Genomic DNA, 18,647 nt, shown 5'->3' on the forward strand with positions numbered 1-18,647 from the left:
TATGTAAGCATGACAAAGGCCATCGAAAAGTTTAAGAACTTGGAACTTGTGAATAGATACATTCTGAGTATCTTTAGTATCTGACAGAGAAACTAGAGTGGGACTGTAACTAAAAAGATGCAAAAATTGTTTTTCCTTGAATGAGAGAGAAAGTTTAAGAGGAAGGAGTCTTAGTCCATCTGAAGCATGGAAAAGGAAATTTCTAGTTAAATTAAAATCCATATGCCTGCAGCATTCTCCCATTAGATGATGTGTGGTTCGCTAGTAGGAGAGATCTTTCCTTCCTAGGCAGGTCACAGAGTGGGTTCCCTGATGATGTTTCAGGAAAAAGGTAACTTGATGCTCCAAGCTGCTTAGAGTCATAAAACTCACTACCTATAGTCTGATTTTCATATCACTAGCAAGTCTTGTACCACTTCTGAAAATAATAATTGATTTCTCATTTTTCTTCCCAATTCTCACCTTTCTTAACGAGTAGAGAATACCTACAAACCAATATACATTTATAGTCATCTCAGGTAATCTGAATTTTCATTCAGATTAAAACATAAGTATATGGTAACTTTAAGATAATGATAATTGGCACAATCTGAATCCACCTCTAGAAAAGACGTGGCTGCCAGAGGTAAGATGCTGCATTTGAGAACCAGGTACAGAACCTCAGACTAGGCAATACTTAATGCCAGGCATTCTCTGCAACTGAGATTGGGAGAGGCAGTGAAAGAGATCCAAGATAGGTTTCTTAGGTACAATAAAAGAAGGCAAGTTGACAATCAAATCAGGCAAACAAGAGGCAGATGCAAAACCTAAGGTAAAAGTAATATATAATTATATACTAGAGTCAGTTAAGACTCAATAAATCAACATGGGAGAAAAATTTCCTTCCTTATTATAGAGTTGCACTATGCAATAAAGTAGCCACTAGCTACATGTTGCTATTCACACATAAATTTAAAATAATTAAATAGAATTAAATGTCCTGTTTATCAGTTGGCCATTTCCTTTCTCAATAACCACATGTGGCTAATGGCTACTTTATTGCACAGAGCAAGTCTAGAGCATTTCTTTCATCACAGAGCATTCTACTGGACAGTGCATCTCTAAAGTAAAGGCCTCAAACATTGTAAATAGCATAGCAACTTGCATTTGCATGGATAAATCATCTGGTTTAAAGGTACAGCTTCCCAAAAGACAATTCTACAGAGGCCAACTCAATACAGATGAAAAAAAATAGTTACGGACTTTAAACTTGTGACTAGATCTGGAATTGTGATGCAAACGTCGAGGTCTTGTGGAAACACACGTATGTCCTCCCTGACATCTCTCTTTAAAACTTTGACACATAGGAGTGTATTTCTGCAAGTTAGTCATGGAGTCATTCATTCGTTCACTCATTCAGAAAGCATTGAGTGTGTAGTAAGTTATGGTAGGGGGTAGAAATACAAAAAAAAAAAAAAAAAGGAAGATCCACATTGTTCCTACAAGAATCTCATAGCCCAAAGGTGAAGGTATGCCTGCAAGAAAATCATTCCAATATATTATGTCATTAATGTTATAATGGAAACAGTTTTAGCTGATTATATTTTTTTTAAGATTTTATTTGTTTATTTGAGAGAGAGAGAGAGCACATGTACAAGCAGGGGGAGCAGCAGGCTCCCCACTGAGCAGGAATTAGCTAATTTTAAAAAGGCGATTCTTTCAGCAATTTTGAGGGTGATTTAAGGGAAGATGAAGATTGGAGAAAGTAAGTTAATGTACCAAGTCTGAAGTCAGTAGTAGAGGTAGTAGAAGAAGAAAAATTCAAAAATACTCAGGAGGACAGTTGATTATAAACTCCTTGATTATAGGTACTAACTCGGTATATTATCTCAAGTATATTACCTAACTAAATTATCACTTGTTGAATTAAGAAAATGGGAGGAAAAGTTGATACAATTTAATGAAAACTGAGTGTAGATGTGATGGAGAATGAGGTGTGAAAGAATTCTCACACATCGGTTCCATCCTATGTTCTCTTACCCTATCGTAAGACATACTCCCCCATGCTGTTGCCCAAGCCAGAAACTCTGGAGTCACCTTTTTGTCCTTCTGTGTCTCTTCTCCACAAGCACTCATATCTCATGACTCTAACTCTTTCATTTCTCTCAAAGTTGTTCAAATTTCTTCATCCCCATTTCTATTGATTTAGTTTTTTCTTTTCGTTTTCCTTTTCTTTACAAGGGTTAAGTAATAGCCACCATTTTTTTTTTTTTTAGACTCTAATCTAGGTCCCCTCAAACTGATTCTCACCCTGCCACTGAGGTGATTCTTTTTTTAAAAAAAAAGATTTTGTTTATTTATTTGAGAGAGAGACACGTAGAGTAGGAGCAGGGGGAGGGGGTGGGGGGGCAGGGGTAGAGGGACAAGCAGACTCCCTGGGGAGTGCAGAGCCCCATGTGGGGCTTGATCCCAGGATCCTGAAACAATGACCTGAGCTGAAGTCAGACACTTAACCGACTGAGTCACCCCAGTGTCCCTGAGGTGACTTTATTTTTAATCTAAAATATGATTATAATCAAATCAGCCCCCTCTTATATTTCAGTGAGTATTCATTCCTTAAGAGGTAAGTAGAAACTCCTAACAATGGCATTACTTTAGAACATACAATGCTTTCTTTCTCTTCCCCATGTATATTCACAACCTCAAATGTAAATTTTGAACTGTATTTAACCCCATCCTTTGGTTGTTTATGTTGGTTCTCCCAAGCCATTTTCTGTACCATCTCCTGAGGAGGTTTTCCCCATGCATTTTTCCTGGCCCCCCATCTGGATTAGGTACCTTCTCCACAAAGTCATATAATCCTATATAAGCCTAGAAGAGTACTTTTTACAAAGGATTTTGATCTGTTTATTGTAATATATTAGCTTTACGTTCTTCAGCATCTAACAGAGTGCTTAGCAGTGACTTTTACCAGGAAATGGAATATAGAGAGAAGAGATTTGGGGGAAATTTTAAATGCTCAGTAGTTACATAGAGGTGTCTGGCAATCAGAGAAGTAGTCTAGGCTCAACATAAATGTGAAGTCACTGAAATCTAGCTAGTAGTTTAAGGAATGAGGTTGTATCAAACACCCATGGAGAAAGACAAGAAAGGCAATGTCTCTAGATGATTTCTTGATTTCCTCTTCAATTTTTTTTTCTTTTTTTTAAGATTTTATTTATTTATTTATTTGAGGGAGAGAGAGAGAGAGAGAAAGAGCACGAGCAGGGGGCGGGGGGAGAGGCAGAGGGAGAGGGAGAAGCAGGCTCCCCGCTGAGCAGGGAGCCTAATGAGGGGCTTGATCTATTCCAGGACCCTGAAATCATGACTTGATGCAAGGCAGACGCTTAACTGACTGAGCCCCCCTAGGTGCACCTTAAAGTTTAATATTAAAAGCTAAAGAATTCATTTATACTGGTAACCCATGCTTTCTTCCATCTTTCTATCTGCCTCTGTTACTAGTTTAGTAACATTAATGACATTTTTCATATTGTTTTTTCTTTATACTATTTATTATAATTTCTTTAATTCTGAACTTGATTCTCCTAACAGTTGAGCATCACAAGGTGACCAGCACGACCTTCTCTGCCACTCTACACTCATTTTTTACCAATGGAGTTTTAGCTATTAATTGTGACCTATTTAGCTAATTAGACCTGTTTAGCTAATAACAGTGACCTGTTATTTTCCTGAGATATCACTGTTCACTTTTTTAGCAAATATTTATCGAGACTCTAAACCTTGAATAGACAAAAATAAGTCATGTGAAGGAGAATGGGACATTCCTCCCTAGCTGCCTGTTGAATAATCAAGAAGGATTTTTCCCTACTTGTAGATATAAGATTATCTTTTTTCTTTTTTTTACTGGAAAACTCAGCAAAGTAAGTCTTTGCAAATGTAGGTCCATGCATTTCCAACATTTTGCTTAGGGTGACAGGCTCATGAGTGCCCTAAGGGTTTTCTGGGTGCTCTTAGAATCGCGATTGCCAAAATTGCCTGTGAAAAACTCTAATTTGATCACATAACTACCCTAATTAAAAAATTCTAATGCTTCTGACTGTACTAAAAATACAGAATTCTTTATGTGGGCAACAAAGCCTCCAGTGATTCCTTCTATAGTGAAATGCTAATCTTATTCTCAAGTCCTTTTACCCTTGCTTACTGTTTTGGCTCTACCAGTCTTCTCTCTTCCCTGACTGTGTTTTCACCCATGTTATTCTTTGAGTGGTTCTTCTCTAGAACTTTCGTCCTTCCTCTCTCTCTTCTGGTGCAATTCTAATTTTTATAGTTTAACCTAAAATTTCATTTACTCAGTCACCCTTTACTCATGAATGTAAACTGTTCTCTCTATAATGCTTTCTACTCACTATATTGGTTTAATACGTTAACAATATATTGGTTTGTATAATTATTTGTGTAATGTTTGCTTACATATTATACTGTAAGCTGTATCACAGGAAAACCCAGTCTGCTAGCTAATCATTCAATCCTTAGCTAATACTATAATATCTGGCTCACAAGAGGTATTTAGGGAACATTTGTGGAATTAACATTCTTCAAAATATTTTCTTTAGAAGGAAGTTAATCATAAATCATAATTTATGAACTTTCAACTAGTCTTAACAAAAATATTACTGACACATGTAAATTAAGGTTTACTTCAGTAAAGATCAAATAATAAAACCATAAGCATGCCAATGTAGGGGCAAATCCTTAAATATATCATTATACATTTGAAACTATCATAAATGAATCATGTTTATCAGTTCTATGTCTATTGCCACTGCAATCACAAGAATATTTTTCCCTAAATTCTGTTTTCATTCTTCCCCTACTGGAATTTAACTAGTTTTAAAACTAACTTGCTTACATTTTTCAAGCTATAAAATAGAAATTAAAATTATTTTCAAAAGAAAAATTCACATATCACAAATAATGTGCACCTACTATATTATATGAAAGACTGTGCTGAGTCTTGGAAGAGTTCAAAAAGAGATCTTAGATACATTTCTACCTATGAATTAGATCATGAAAACTGAGCAGAAAATTCTGATAGAGACGGGGATGACAACCTTTCAGGTACACCAAGTGCGTGAAATGGGAAAATTCTTGGCAAAATTATTAATCAATTATTTGGTATGTTTGAAATATAGAGTATATGAGTGCAGTAACGAAAATGGGAGCTAAAAAGACAGTTTGGAACCAGTTGGCGTGGAGTCCAAAGTGTCTCTAAATGACATGTCGAAAAGCTATTATTTATATTTCAGGAAATAGGAAAAAAAAAAAAAACTAATGACCATTTTGCTCTTTGCAGCGAACGAATGATTTATCAGGTTCCATTTTGTAAACAACTATATTGGGGGTGTGAGGAGTAGATTAAAAAACAAACCATTGGAAACAGGAAAAGATAGAAAGTGCTAACATTGGGATAAAGATGATGAGGGTCTGGCTCTGTATAGGTGTATAGGAAGAATCCAAATTATGTGAGGGCCTGTACTTGTTTGCTTCTGCACCTCCTACACAAAGTCTGTCCCTGGGACAGACTGTAGTTCATATACATCCGTTTAATTTGGAGGTCCACACAGTCTTGGAAACATAGTTGGAGATCTAGACAAGGGCTGAGGGGGAACGGACCTGGTGGTTTCAGCAGTAAGTTTAAAAGAGGGAGGTGAAATGAGAAATGCCAAATAGGTTGGAAACATCTCCTTTAAAGTCAGGAAGAAACAAAGATGTCTACCAGCACCTATGAGGTTCAGCATTGCATTAGGGGTCATAGACAGCTCTATAAGACAAGAAGAAACTTAAAAACAAAAGACTGAAAAAGGAAATAAGACATTCATTATTTGCATATCATGTGACTGTTTACATAGAAAATCCAAAATAATCTAGAGACAAATGTGTAGAAATAAAAGGAGAACTTAGCAAGGTGGCTGAATATATGATATCCTTATATACCTTTATATACAAGGAACAAACAATATAAAAACAGTATTTTAAGAAAAACACCATTTATAATAGCTACAAAAATTATAAATTACCTAGGAACAAATGAAACAAATATATGCAAGAACCATATGCAAAATAAATTTCAAAGGACATTAAAGAAGGCAAGTGAGTGTTCATGAGTAAGAAGATAATATCAAATAAATACAAAAATTATTTCCAAATTGATACAAAGATTTGACTTCATTCTGATTAAAATTCCAGCGGTTATGTTTCGGGGTGTGTGTGTCATTTAAATGATTGATTATGAAATTTAGGTGATATAACAAGATATTTCTGAAGACAGAGAATAAGAAAAGATTAAATACAAAACCCAGAAACAGACCCACACATGTATGATAGGTTCCAGATGTAGCACAGCAGTCACTGAGAGAAGGAGATACCATTTGACAAATTAAATGAGGGGGAAAAGATGTTTATACAGGTGGGGAAAAAGGGAATGTACACATTTGAATTAAACTAAAATTATAAAGTAAAACTTTAAAATTTTTAGAAAAACATATAGATGAATATCATTCTGTTATCAATAAAGGAGGCATTCCTTAAACAGAATATCAAAAGTGTGAACAAGAAAGTAATAGAATGATACATTTGGCAACATTAAAATTAGCAACTTATGTTCATCAAATAGACTTTTTTAAAAAGTGAAAACACATAGGTAACACAGGAGAGGAGATGTTTGCAGCAAATAAAACCAAATAACAGGTTAGATAATATGAGTAGTATTTAGGTGCCTAGAAATCATTAAGAAAAAAAAATTCAATAGAAAACTGGGTAAAAGTCCTGAGTAGACTTGAAAGAGTATGAAACACATGTAGCTAATACACATGGGAGATGATCAATAGCACTAGACAACAGGAAATCACCAAATCAAGACCACAATGGCATTTGACACATTTGATAAGAAAAAATTAGAAAATAAAATCTGAGAAAGACCAAGATTTGGAGAGGAAATGTTCTCCTACATATTGATGATTTAGGTGCTGACTGGTGCAGGTTTTGGCAGTGTTGGAGAGTAGAAGTTTGACATACTCCAAAGCTCAGAGTATGTATATCTAATAAATATGTTAACACATGGATACCAAAAGACATATATATATATATATGTGTGTATATATATGTATATATATATATATATATACATATACACACACGTACTAGTACAATACATAACTTAAAAAAATTCTAGTAGCCACTGACTAGAGAACAAATAAATAAGTAATGGTAGATTTAGTCAAGAAATATTATACAGCAGTGAAAAATGGTGAACAAGAGCTATCAGCAAAAATATGAGCAAATCTTAGTAACATAATTTTAAGTTAAAAGGAAGTTTCAGAAAACATAGACTATCATAATTCTTTTCTCTATACATCCTTCTGCCTCTCTGAAAATTCTCATTTCCACTGTCTTATTGTCTGTAGGAGGTAAGTAGAGGAAAGGAGAGATATAAGGAACTATTAAAATTACTGAAAAGCTTGGGAATGATGAGGGTATAGGTGAAATGGGAGTAAAACAAAGTGGGAGAAAAAAGAGCTTTCGTTCAGAGACAGTAATTTCAGAGTTTGATACTCAAGAGTGAGGGTTTATTCCTAGTGTCACTGGAGGCAAGGATGCGGCTAGACATGAGGGTTACTAAAATTGCTTTGGAGTAAAGGGGCTCAGGATTGTTATTGGTTCCCTATTGTAGATGAAGTTTATTCTTGTTGATGTCTTGTTGCCTTATAAAAAAGGGGGGGTGCATTTTCTATCAATCTTATATCATAGTCTGTTTAAGAGCTTGTCTGAGAACTCAAGAATATGTTACAGCTATGTGTACTTAGTCAGTAGCCTAAAGAGTGGTTGCTGCACACCAGTGTTTTACCACAAGGTGAACATTCCAGTGTTCTGTAGGGAACTGCGAAAAACCACAAAAAGTATCTGCACACCTTTAAATTCATATGCAATCTTGCTCGGACAAGAGAAAGTGTTGAGTTGGAGCGTCTATTCATTATGAATCCCTTCCTACACACAGCATTTTCAGCAGGGTCCTGCCTTCCTTTCAACCTCTTCTGGACCTTGACATGGAGATCAGGCACGGCATTGGTGGATGCTCACGGGAAATGGCACCACCTATGGGCAAGACTATCTAGGATGGCATTAATTACATGAGACCCACTAAGTGAGTTTCCTTATGTTACAAGATGGCAAGGTTCAAATAACATACAGACTTATGTTACCCAGAGCAATGGTGGGAAGACTGAGATAAAAACCCTGTCTGTTTGGATTTGGTTTAGCGACGGTTCCAGAAGTGAAGCACCCAACCAACATCACTACCATGTGCTGGCCAGAGTTTCAGGAATATGTGCCACTGATGTCAGTGTGATTTCCACTACCAATAACAGCCTGAGCTGCCAGTAGATGCCAAGTACTCTTCCTATTTACAACATCTATATCATTACTGTTCTGGTCATCAAAGCTGGTATAAGTTAATCACATTTCTGCAGCTAAGAATTTGAAGATGTTCTCATTTTCCATCTGTAGGACATTAAGGGCTGCAGACACTAACTTAAGACAAGGCTCTATAGATCCCTCCCTGGGTTGCTGGGAAAGATGATAAAGTCGTGAAACATCACAGTCCCATTTCTCTGGCAACGCATTCATTATCTCCTTTATAAACCCACCCCCATTATCCAATAATTAAAGTTTAGAAGTAAGCTAAGCTTTGTCCCAGACCCTCATCTGTTCTTAAGTCAGTGCTCTTTATTGAGACATTCTTGTTTACATTCACTATTTCAGTTCATATCTTTTTGATGCTGACTTTACTATTTATGCATTTACTCCAAACTCTAACTCATACATGTATAATGACTTGAAATTTCTTACAAGAAATTTCCACTCAGATCTTTCAGAGATATCTCCACCTGTGCCAAAAACTACATGCATTTTCTTCCTTATGAATCTAGAAATTGCTTATGCTTCCTTCTATTTCTATTTGAGTCGATGAAAATTAGTTGGGAAAACTATAAATCTGATATAGATTTGAATAGCATAGTTGATATTGCTAGTTCTCACAGAACCAATTTTCTCCCCTTTCGGACTGCAACCCCCTACAGCACTTGTGAGCCCCTTAAAATAGGTCAGGACTATGTGAATAGATCCTACTAAGCCTTTCTGAAGGTGTTGTAAGAGAAGGCTTCATGAGGGTACTAAAAGACTGAAGCAATCTGGATAATGAATTACCACAGGGAAGGTAATGGCCATAGAAAGACATGCAAAAACAGAAACAGAAACAGAAACAAAACCAAAACCCACAGCAGACTTCTCATGAATGAGAAATAACCTTTCATTTTTATAAGCCAATAAGATGTCATTGTTGCTTGTTACTATGACCAAATATAGTAGCAAACAACATTGCAGTCATCCTGTTGGAGTTTGATAGCTGTAAGACTTCTAAATTAATTTGAGTTCTCCTGTCAGTAGCTTTCTTGTCCATAAAATGTGATAGTATTAATCCTAATCTCATAGGGTTGCTCAAAGTATCAGAGGAGATAATTCGTATGAAGCACTTGTTGTAAATTATGACACAACAATTATTAACAACTTTTATTATTATTGAATTCACCAGGAAATTATGTGAATTTTTGCATGCTAAATATCTTTTGAATCTGTGTCTTTCTATTCAATTTTACTGTTACCAACTTAGTTTAATCTAAACTAACCAGACAATTTATTGGTATGGCCTTTTCCCTAACCTCCCCATTTCCACTCTGGTACCTATTTAAACTGTACTCCAAATTGCAGCCTGAATGGTTTTTACAAAATGAAGATCTTATCCAACAATCTTGTTTCTGCTTAAGAGATTTAAATAGTTTGCCATTGCTCTTTGGATAAAGATCAAATCATTAAGGTCACCTGTATTACTTTGCTAAGGCCTGGCTCCTAGCTATAGGATACATTTTAAATGTATCCCGGTTGCATATTCCCGTGCTTTCTTTGCACTCCATCAATACCATTTGTTAGTACATGCCATGGTCCCTCCTATCACAGGACGTTTACATGTACTTTGTCAGAGGCTTGTGATTTTTTTTCTCTTTGCTGAGTGGCTACTTTTCATCATTCTCTGTCTCAGGGCAAACATCACTTAGTCAGAGAAGCTCACTCCGATCCTCTAGTCTAAAATAAGTTTTCTTTATTAAAACTGATAAAACCCTGTATCTTTATTTTCCACTACCTGTGTGAGAAAAACTCAAGTGCATTTTTTGGTAGACTTTAGACAGGGTCCAAATAATAGGGATTTGACTCTGTTTCGCCCTGTTTCAAGAAGGATGTTGTCAGTGCTATAAAGTCAAATGTTGGGTCACTGTTTACCTCTACCCTGGAAGAAAAGTAATGACCTTTTTAAAAGTGTGGGGAGTACTGGTGAAATTTTTTCTTGTACCTATGTGAGGACAAAGGGAAAAAATCAACACAAATGGGAATAGCAAAGGTCAAAGAAAAATTTAGGTGAAGTTTCAGTGTCATATTTTGCATATAATGGGAAATTGCCACCCTGAGTAATAGAATGGCAGTAATGTAGTAACAGTACCATTAACATCTCAGTTTATGTTTTCCACACCTGGAAGACGCCTACCTGGTGGCAAAGTTTGAAGTCAATAGAAGTTATATACTCCTGGGAAGAAGATACAAATCAATAATATGTCTCATTTTTCCAATATATGCTTCTCTGTGCATCTTTTATAAATATAAGCCAATTGTTTTTTTTATTTTTACCTCTTAAATTGTGCTGCTTGAGAGCTACTGAGGAAAGTCCCATCATTCTTCAGAATCTAACAAAAAAGAACACTTCTCTGACATCATTGTATAATTCCTATTTATATATTTAGCACATTTGATTAAGAGCAGCATCCTCTTCGAGACTCTAAACAATGACAGCGAGCAACGTGTCTCTTTTTCAATCAGCACTGCATACACAGTATCTTGGTTAATACTGTGAATTCACTGGTTTTTTAATATAAACAAATGGGCACACATATAATCAATTAATGTTGGGAGGGCACAGAGTAACAGGCTAATTCTAACCAAGGTGTCCAATTTTTTAAAGAATGAGAAAGCGTATCTTGGAAATCAAAGTAATGGTTAATATAAGTGAAATTATTCTGCGGAGCAAAGAAATTGCAAACTACTTCTTCTTTCGTTGAGTTTCAAACAAATACTGTCATAAGGGAAAACCCAGGTTTCCATTAGGGAAAGAGATATAGGAATGTAAAGGAAAATAGTAAGATATGAGAGTATCTGATAAAGAGCGAGCGAGCGAGAGAGAGGTGGTGGTAGATGGCACATGAATGGTAAGTGAGCAAAATAGGGGTTTAACAGAATAAGGTCGGGTTTGGTGGGCTGGGTGAGAGACTATAAAATACCAGGGATGGCAGAGATTGTGGTTTGTTTCCTGGGCTTGTTTATACATTTTCTTCAGTAGTCGAACCCCTGACTTTTAGCTGGCACATGGCTCTCCGAATTCAAGTCTACATTTCTAAACCTGCCTTACAACTAACTGTGGGCATATGACCAAGTTGACCAATGTAACATGCGACTTGTGTGTGATATGTTACCTTACAAGAAAGGAACGAGAGCTTTTCTGTTTCCTTTTGTTCCTGTATCCCTCCTTATAGAAATGTGGATACAGGGGCTGGAGTATAGCAGCCAGAATAAACTATGTGAAAACCTTAAGTTAGAAGCGAGATATAGGTAAATGTTAAAAAATACTTTTAAAATATTATAGAAGGAGCGTAGGTGCAGTGTGTCTTTTATTTCTCCCTTACCTTCTGACTTTTTATCAAAATGAGTGGAATATATGATTTATGATAGATTTTTCAGTGCATTAACAATGTTGGATTAGATAGTAAACTCTACTATCTACTACAAATCCACTATCTACTACTCTACTCTCTACTATAAATCTACAGATTGACTTTAAGGTAAACTATACTGGTAATTGAGAGTGTTATATTTTTGGAAGTATAATATTATAGAAATCTCCAGCTGAAATATAGGAAAACAGCAATTCTCCTTTGTAAAGAGGCAGGGATATATTTGGTTATAAATATTTTTTTATTTTTATTTATTTATTTGAGAGAGAGAATGTGATAGAGAGAGCATGAGAGGGGGGAGGGTCAGAGGGAGAAGCAGACTCCCTGCTGAGCAGGGAGCCCGATGCGGGACTCGATCCCGGGACTCCAGGATCATGACCTGAGCCGAAGGCAGTCGCTTAACCAACTGAGCCACCCAGGCACCCTATAAATATTTTTTTTAAGTTACCCCCATAATAAATGTGAAAACAAGATATAGTGTAAGGCAATATATTAAAAAGGAATTCTTAAAATCTTACAGTTCAGCATGGTTCACTAACAAAGTGTTCCTTATCTACACTATAACACATGTTTCTTGAGCTTTATATAATAGAAATTGGAATGTTTTGAATTAGACCTAAGCCCTTAGGGTATAAATTACACTGGCTTCCAAATTTAGCATTATTTGACAGATACTAAAATAGAAGCATTCCACATTTCAGAAATATTCTTGGACTCCATTTTGTGAAATTCATTTTTATGGTGAAAGTATCCCCTTTACATACAAAGTTAGAAAAATTATTTAGTAAGAAGAAAACATTGGCGATAATATGTTCTTTACAATTAGAAAAACAAGGTCTCTTCTGCCTCCACTGTATGTGAACCAAAGCATTTCTAATTTTGATTTGCTCCCTATACTGTATTTCTGCATAATATTATCTTTAAAAGGAAGTCTTGTTTCAGGTAAGAGTGAAGGGTTGAATGCATGCATCAAATTTTGCTCCTTATTCAACCATAAAAATTACAGTAGACAGATTTTTTTAATACATAAAACTCCAAGAATAAGAACAGAGAGGTGAAAATTTCAACACAGTTTTGGAAGGAGATGGGCATATGAACAAATGGTAGTTGACTAAGCAGATTCAAAAGAATAGAATCCCAAGTGGGCAGTGTGAGGAACTGTCAACCAATCAGATTGTATCACAGAATTCTTTCTTTTTAAAGATTTTATTTATTTGTTTATTTATTTATTTATTTATTTATTTATTTATTTATTTATTTGGGAGAGAATGAGAGAGAGAGAGAGAGAGAGGGAGAGCACAAGAAGGGGGAGGGTCAGAGGGAGAAGCAGACTCCCCGCTGAGCGGGGAGCCAGACTCTGGACTTGATCCTGGGACTCCAGGATCATGACCTGAGCAGAAGGCAGTCCCTTAACCAACTGAGCCACCCAGGAGCCCTGTATCACAGAATTCTTAAAGGCACAGGAACCAGTTGTACAAACCACATTAATAACTAGTAATAGAGAAGGGAGAATACAATAAGGAGGACTTAATGTATTTTGAAAACAGTGGGTCCCTATATTCCCCTCCCTTTCCTTCACCTCTGGGAGCCTGTTCTCGACAAATTCAGTGAAGTGATAGTGTGTTATTCTCAAAAGAGAAAAAAATGAAGTACTCCAGGCTAGAGGATGCCAGGTCCAGCTGAAAGCCCAATTACTAAATTTGAAACAGGTGGTTAAGTGGCCTTAGTCGTTCTGAATTCAGAATGTGGAGAACTCCTGTTCTCTTAAACAATGCTTACCAGAACACTGGCAGTCAGGGCCTTAATCTCTAGGCAAGAAACTTTTCATGAGAATCTAATAGGCCCAAGAGGAAAGATCAAAAGAGAGATTTTGAAGGATTCATCAACAAATAGCCCAATTAGATTAATCTATGGCAAAGTTCAAATTAGATAAACATTCTCCATTACACCTTTGTGCATGTAGAACTTCCAACTGAGACTTTAGTCACCTTTTCTTAATCATTAACAGGTTGCTAAGAATTTAAGACAAACATTTGAAGGAAACCTCTAAAATAAAAGATAGGAATCCAAATAAGCAAGCAGAAAAAATGCAACTGGGAGGAAACAGAAGGGAATTTCATAGGATTGCTATTAATGTTTTCAGAGATAGAAGATATGGTGGCCATAAAATAAGAACTCATAAAAATTAAAATAATTTAATGTTAAGAGAAGTTATCAGAGTGAACACAGGAAGCAGAGAAAAGGAAATTCTCAAAGTAATGGTTCAGAACATTTTCTCCAAACTCAAGGACAACAGTGACTAAATTGAAAAAATTAGCAAGAGCCCAGCCCAGTGGATAAAAGTAGATACATGCCTATCACTTGGGTATTTCAGGATGCTGAGAATACAGACCTAAAAGCTTAAAAAAATCACAAAGCATCAGGAATCTGAATGATTTTAGGTTTTTCCGCAGTAGCCTCAAAATAAGAAAGCGATGAAAGGATACCTTGAAATTTATCTAGTAAAATTATTTCAACTTAGAACTCTGCACCCAGCAAAACTAACACTTATCTATGAGAGTAGAATAAAAGCATTCAGACATATACAGGCTTTTTCAAAAATATCTCAAAAAACGGACCTGTCCTGGAATTCTCAAGAAGCCACCAAAATTAGAGATAAACTTAGAAAAGAGAGGACATATGTTAGAGGCAACAGGAGATGCAACACGGTTGAGACTAAGAGGATCCTGAGAAGGCAAAAGAAGGGAGGAATCTCACAAAAATAACTATGCTGCAGACACAGAGGGCTAATCATCAGTCCACATTGGAACAGTGTGATTCAAATTACAGATACATTCAGCGCTGTCATGACCAAAATCCTCACTGCCATTGTACTACCTTTTAAATCTGAAAAGATAATTCTCAGGTGAGCCTAGTCCATATTGTCATTCATACTTTGTTTCTCTTGATCAGACACTGATGAAGTTCTTCTCGTACACTCTGTGCCCTGTTTCCCTGAAACAGCCAGGCCCTCTCTTCTCTCTCTGACAGTACTCTGCTTAAATTTACATTTCAGAGTTGGAGGTGAGCGGCAATAAGCCTAGTCACAGAATATATAGAACAGCCTATTCCCAGGGAACAACTTCTGGTGCACCCAACAACCCACATGTGTGATTCTGTTGTACATACGCATGGCATACAATTAGTTGTATGTATATTTCATAATAAACAAATATTAAAAAGTATCATTATGCTAAAATACTTTTAAATCATTAGTGTTTAGTATATATACTCATTCAATAATAACAAGAAACTTGTACAAAAATGTAACTGAGTTGCAAAATATTAGAAACATTTTAATTAATAAAATATCCTTATCACATTTGTAAGATAAAATATATCCACTTGGTGTTCTCATAGTGGATAGGGTTGTTCATCTGTAAATATGTGAATATCTCCTTGGTATTCTCATAGTTAGGGTTACTTAGCTTTAAAATATATATATATATATATTACAAATACGGATTTGTGTGTATACATACGCACACAAATATAAATCACTGGTATTTTCATCTGGTTAAGGTTATTTAGTTATGGCATATGTAAATATATCCACATAGTGTGTCGTAGTGCTAGAGTTATTTATGGTATATGTGCCTCCATTGATTACCTGCAGTTGTCAGTTTATGTTGATTGTAACATGTGTTCTCTTCCATTCCTTCTTATAATTTGTTATGCTAGAGAATGATCCTTACTCTAATGTACTACCTTCCCAAAGAGAGGACACATTTTTTTCACTGTTTGAAATTATTATTATTATTTTTAAAGATTTTGTATATTTATTTATTTGACAGAGAGAGACACAGCGAGAGAGGGAACACAAGCAGAGGGAGTGGGAGAGGGAGAAGCAGGCTTCCCGCGGAGCAGGGAGCCCGATGCGGGGCTCGATCCCAGGACCCTGGGACCATGACCTGAGCCGAAGGCAGGCTCTTAACGACTGAGCCACCCAGGCGCCCCTGGTTGAAATTATTTTGAAAGTAATCAAGATTTTATTAAGATTAAGAATAGTATCTCAAAAAAAAGAGAAAAGAATAGTATTTCATATATGCATAAGTACCTAATAAGTACGGAAAAATCTGTTTTGGCAATAACATAGAAAACCTTTTAGGAAAAGGATAAAAATTAAATATTATACAGTGTTTATATATTCTAAATTACCATTAGAGTAAAAAACACAGCAGTTTTTTACACTTTTCAAAATTGTTAAATTTAATACTTGAATAAAGTAATTGCCACATTTTACCAAAAATCAAAATAATTATTTTCTGTTTACTTGAAAATAATAAAGTTGTCATTTCTAGCCTATTATTTTGTTTAATATAAGGAAGAATTGAACTTAAAAAATGCTTTAAAATCTGATTAGAATCTGATTGATAAGAAACTTAATATTATCCAAAATCTGAACATTTTTATGATATATATTGAAGCTATTTACCATGTAAAAAAAAAAAATGCTGAGATTTTTAGTAGTGGTTTGTGTAACTGTCTAACATTAAATTTGGGGTCAAAATTTTCATTGAAATATGAATTTTAATTAAAAATGACATTAGAAATTTTGAAAATACTTGGGTATTTAATTTTTAATTTAATCAGATATTAGCAATTTGATTGTGTAACTTCTACGAGTTTGAAAAATACAGAGCTTTTTCTTATTTATTTATTTATTTTTGGGGGGTCACCTGTAATTAAGATGGTTACCTTATTTGTTTTAAACAAATTCTCTTTTTTTTTAAAGATTTTATATATTTATTTGAGAGAGAGAATGAGAGATGGAGAGCACATGAGAGGAGGGAGGGTCAGAGGGAGAAGCAGACTCCTTGCCGAGCAGGGAGCCCGACGCGGGACTCGATCCCGGGACTCTAGGATCATGACCTGAGCCGAAGGCAGTCGCTTAACCAACTGAGCCACCCAGGCGCCCAGTTTTAAACCCTACATTCTGTTAGGATGTTAACATCTAAACCACATCATTACTAATTGTTGGGTATTGAGCCTATTTTCTCCTCTCCCTTTGCTGAATTACACTGAATTATTGATGCACAAAGGAGTTCTTAGGTTGGACATAAGTTGAACTTCAAATATCACATAGTAAACATGATACAGCCTTACACAACCCTATCGAATATAGTCAACATCCTCTCAGAGAAGAAGCAAGATCATGACTGCTACTTCTAGAACTGCTATTTTTCTCATTTAAACTGCCCTAAACTGAAAGATTACAGGATCTATCCCTGTCCAGCTTTTCCTACATCTGCGGAGTTCCTCACTGAGCCTTTTTCTTCTTTTCTCCAGGTGGTTGGGCAGTGGCCATCCTTGATGACCTAGAAGGCTTCAGGAAGTGGACTTCCCCTCAAGCAATGAACATACTGTGCATTCTTATACACATACAAGAGAAAAATGAAAGTCAAAGCTGAAAGTAAAATGGACATAATTTTAATGATTTTTTTTTAAATTTTGTGCATTGGATTCAAACAGCAAACTGTGTGCACTCAACTGTTATCACAATATTGTCAAGAGGTCTGTGTCTTTTACCATTTTACACACAATTGTTCATTACAGTACGTTATCAGCCTCGTGGAAACCAGGGGTGTGGCATGGTAAGCAGTGGTGGTAGTGCACCTAGCTTTTATATTATCTAACTTGAAAATATTTCTCTTCTATGATTCCTTTTTTTCTTGATAAAAATAGTTTTCACCAAACGTTGGTGGTGCACACGCACTACCATTCATGCTTGACATCACACCCCTGACAGGAACATGTGTTCTTATTTTGTTGATAAAAAGTATTACAAAAATTTCCATACAAAAACTATTTTCATAGAAATCTTGCATTTCCACAAATAAACCTGAACATTTTTTTGAAAAAAAACTGCTCAAGAATTTTGTTCATTTAACATTGTGACTGTACTGATAAACGCAGTCCACTTCAAAGTTCTCCACACATACTTTTCTATGGTTGACCAGTCCCCTTTCTCCTTTCACCGAGATCTGCCCAGGCTCCATCAAGTTCGTTTATAGCAGGAACGAGGGTTTAGATTAACATATCTGAATGTTAGAATGAAAGCTTCAGTTTTCCACATAACCATCGATACCAACCCTTCTTTTACAACTTACAACAACGATTGCAAAACATTATCCTTTTTAATTCAGAATCTCTGAACCAACTGTTGCTTTTTTATTCTTGGTACAGGGTTGGGGAAAAGGTGTAAGGGGATGGGTGGGGACCTGGTAGAGTTGTATGTTAAATCTCCTGCCTTGGTAAATTTAAGAAAAAACATTATTGCCTTGGTAATTGACATTTCTATCTCAGTCAGTGACACAGACTGTCAAAAGAAAGAAAGAAAGAAAAACACTGATGAATATCTGCTTTATATTCCACTTGCCATGAAATTCAGATTTGTTTTGCATTACATTTTTTTTAACATCCTATAAACACATATCGTCTATTCAGATGATCATTATACCGAGTAGTTGGGGGCTAGTAACATCACCACCTATATTATCTGGGTGTCAGAAGACTGTACTGTTTCTTGTAACACTACAGTTTTTGCTGATTCCAAGTATTTTTATTCTTAATGATTTTTTTTTTTTTTTTTTTTACTGGTTACCCTTGGGGCATTGATATTCCACCTCCTGGCAACAGTTGGACTTCAAAAGGAACCTGTAATTTCTTACTGGACTGCATTTGAAACCAGCCACAAAATGCGTGTGTAACATTCACTCAAAAGAAGGGAGGAACCCATGA

The sequence above is a fragment of the Eumetopias jubatus genome, unplaced genomic scaffold (genome assembly GCF_037043125.1).
Source record: "Eumetopias jubatus isolate StellerSeaLion01/CBP00866 unplaced genomic scaffold, mEumJub1_p1.0 scaffold_6, whole genome shotgun sequence".
In the NCBI taxonomy this organism is placed as follows: domain Eukaryota; kingdom Metazoa; phylum Chordata; class Mammalia; order Carnivora; family Otariidae; genus Eumetopias; species Eumetopias jubatus.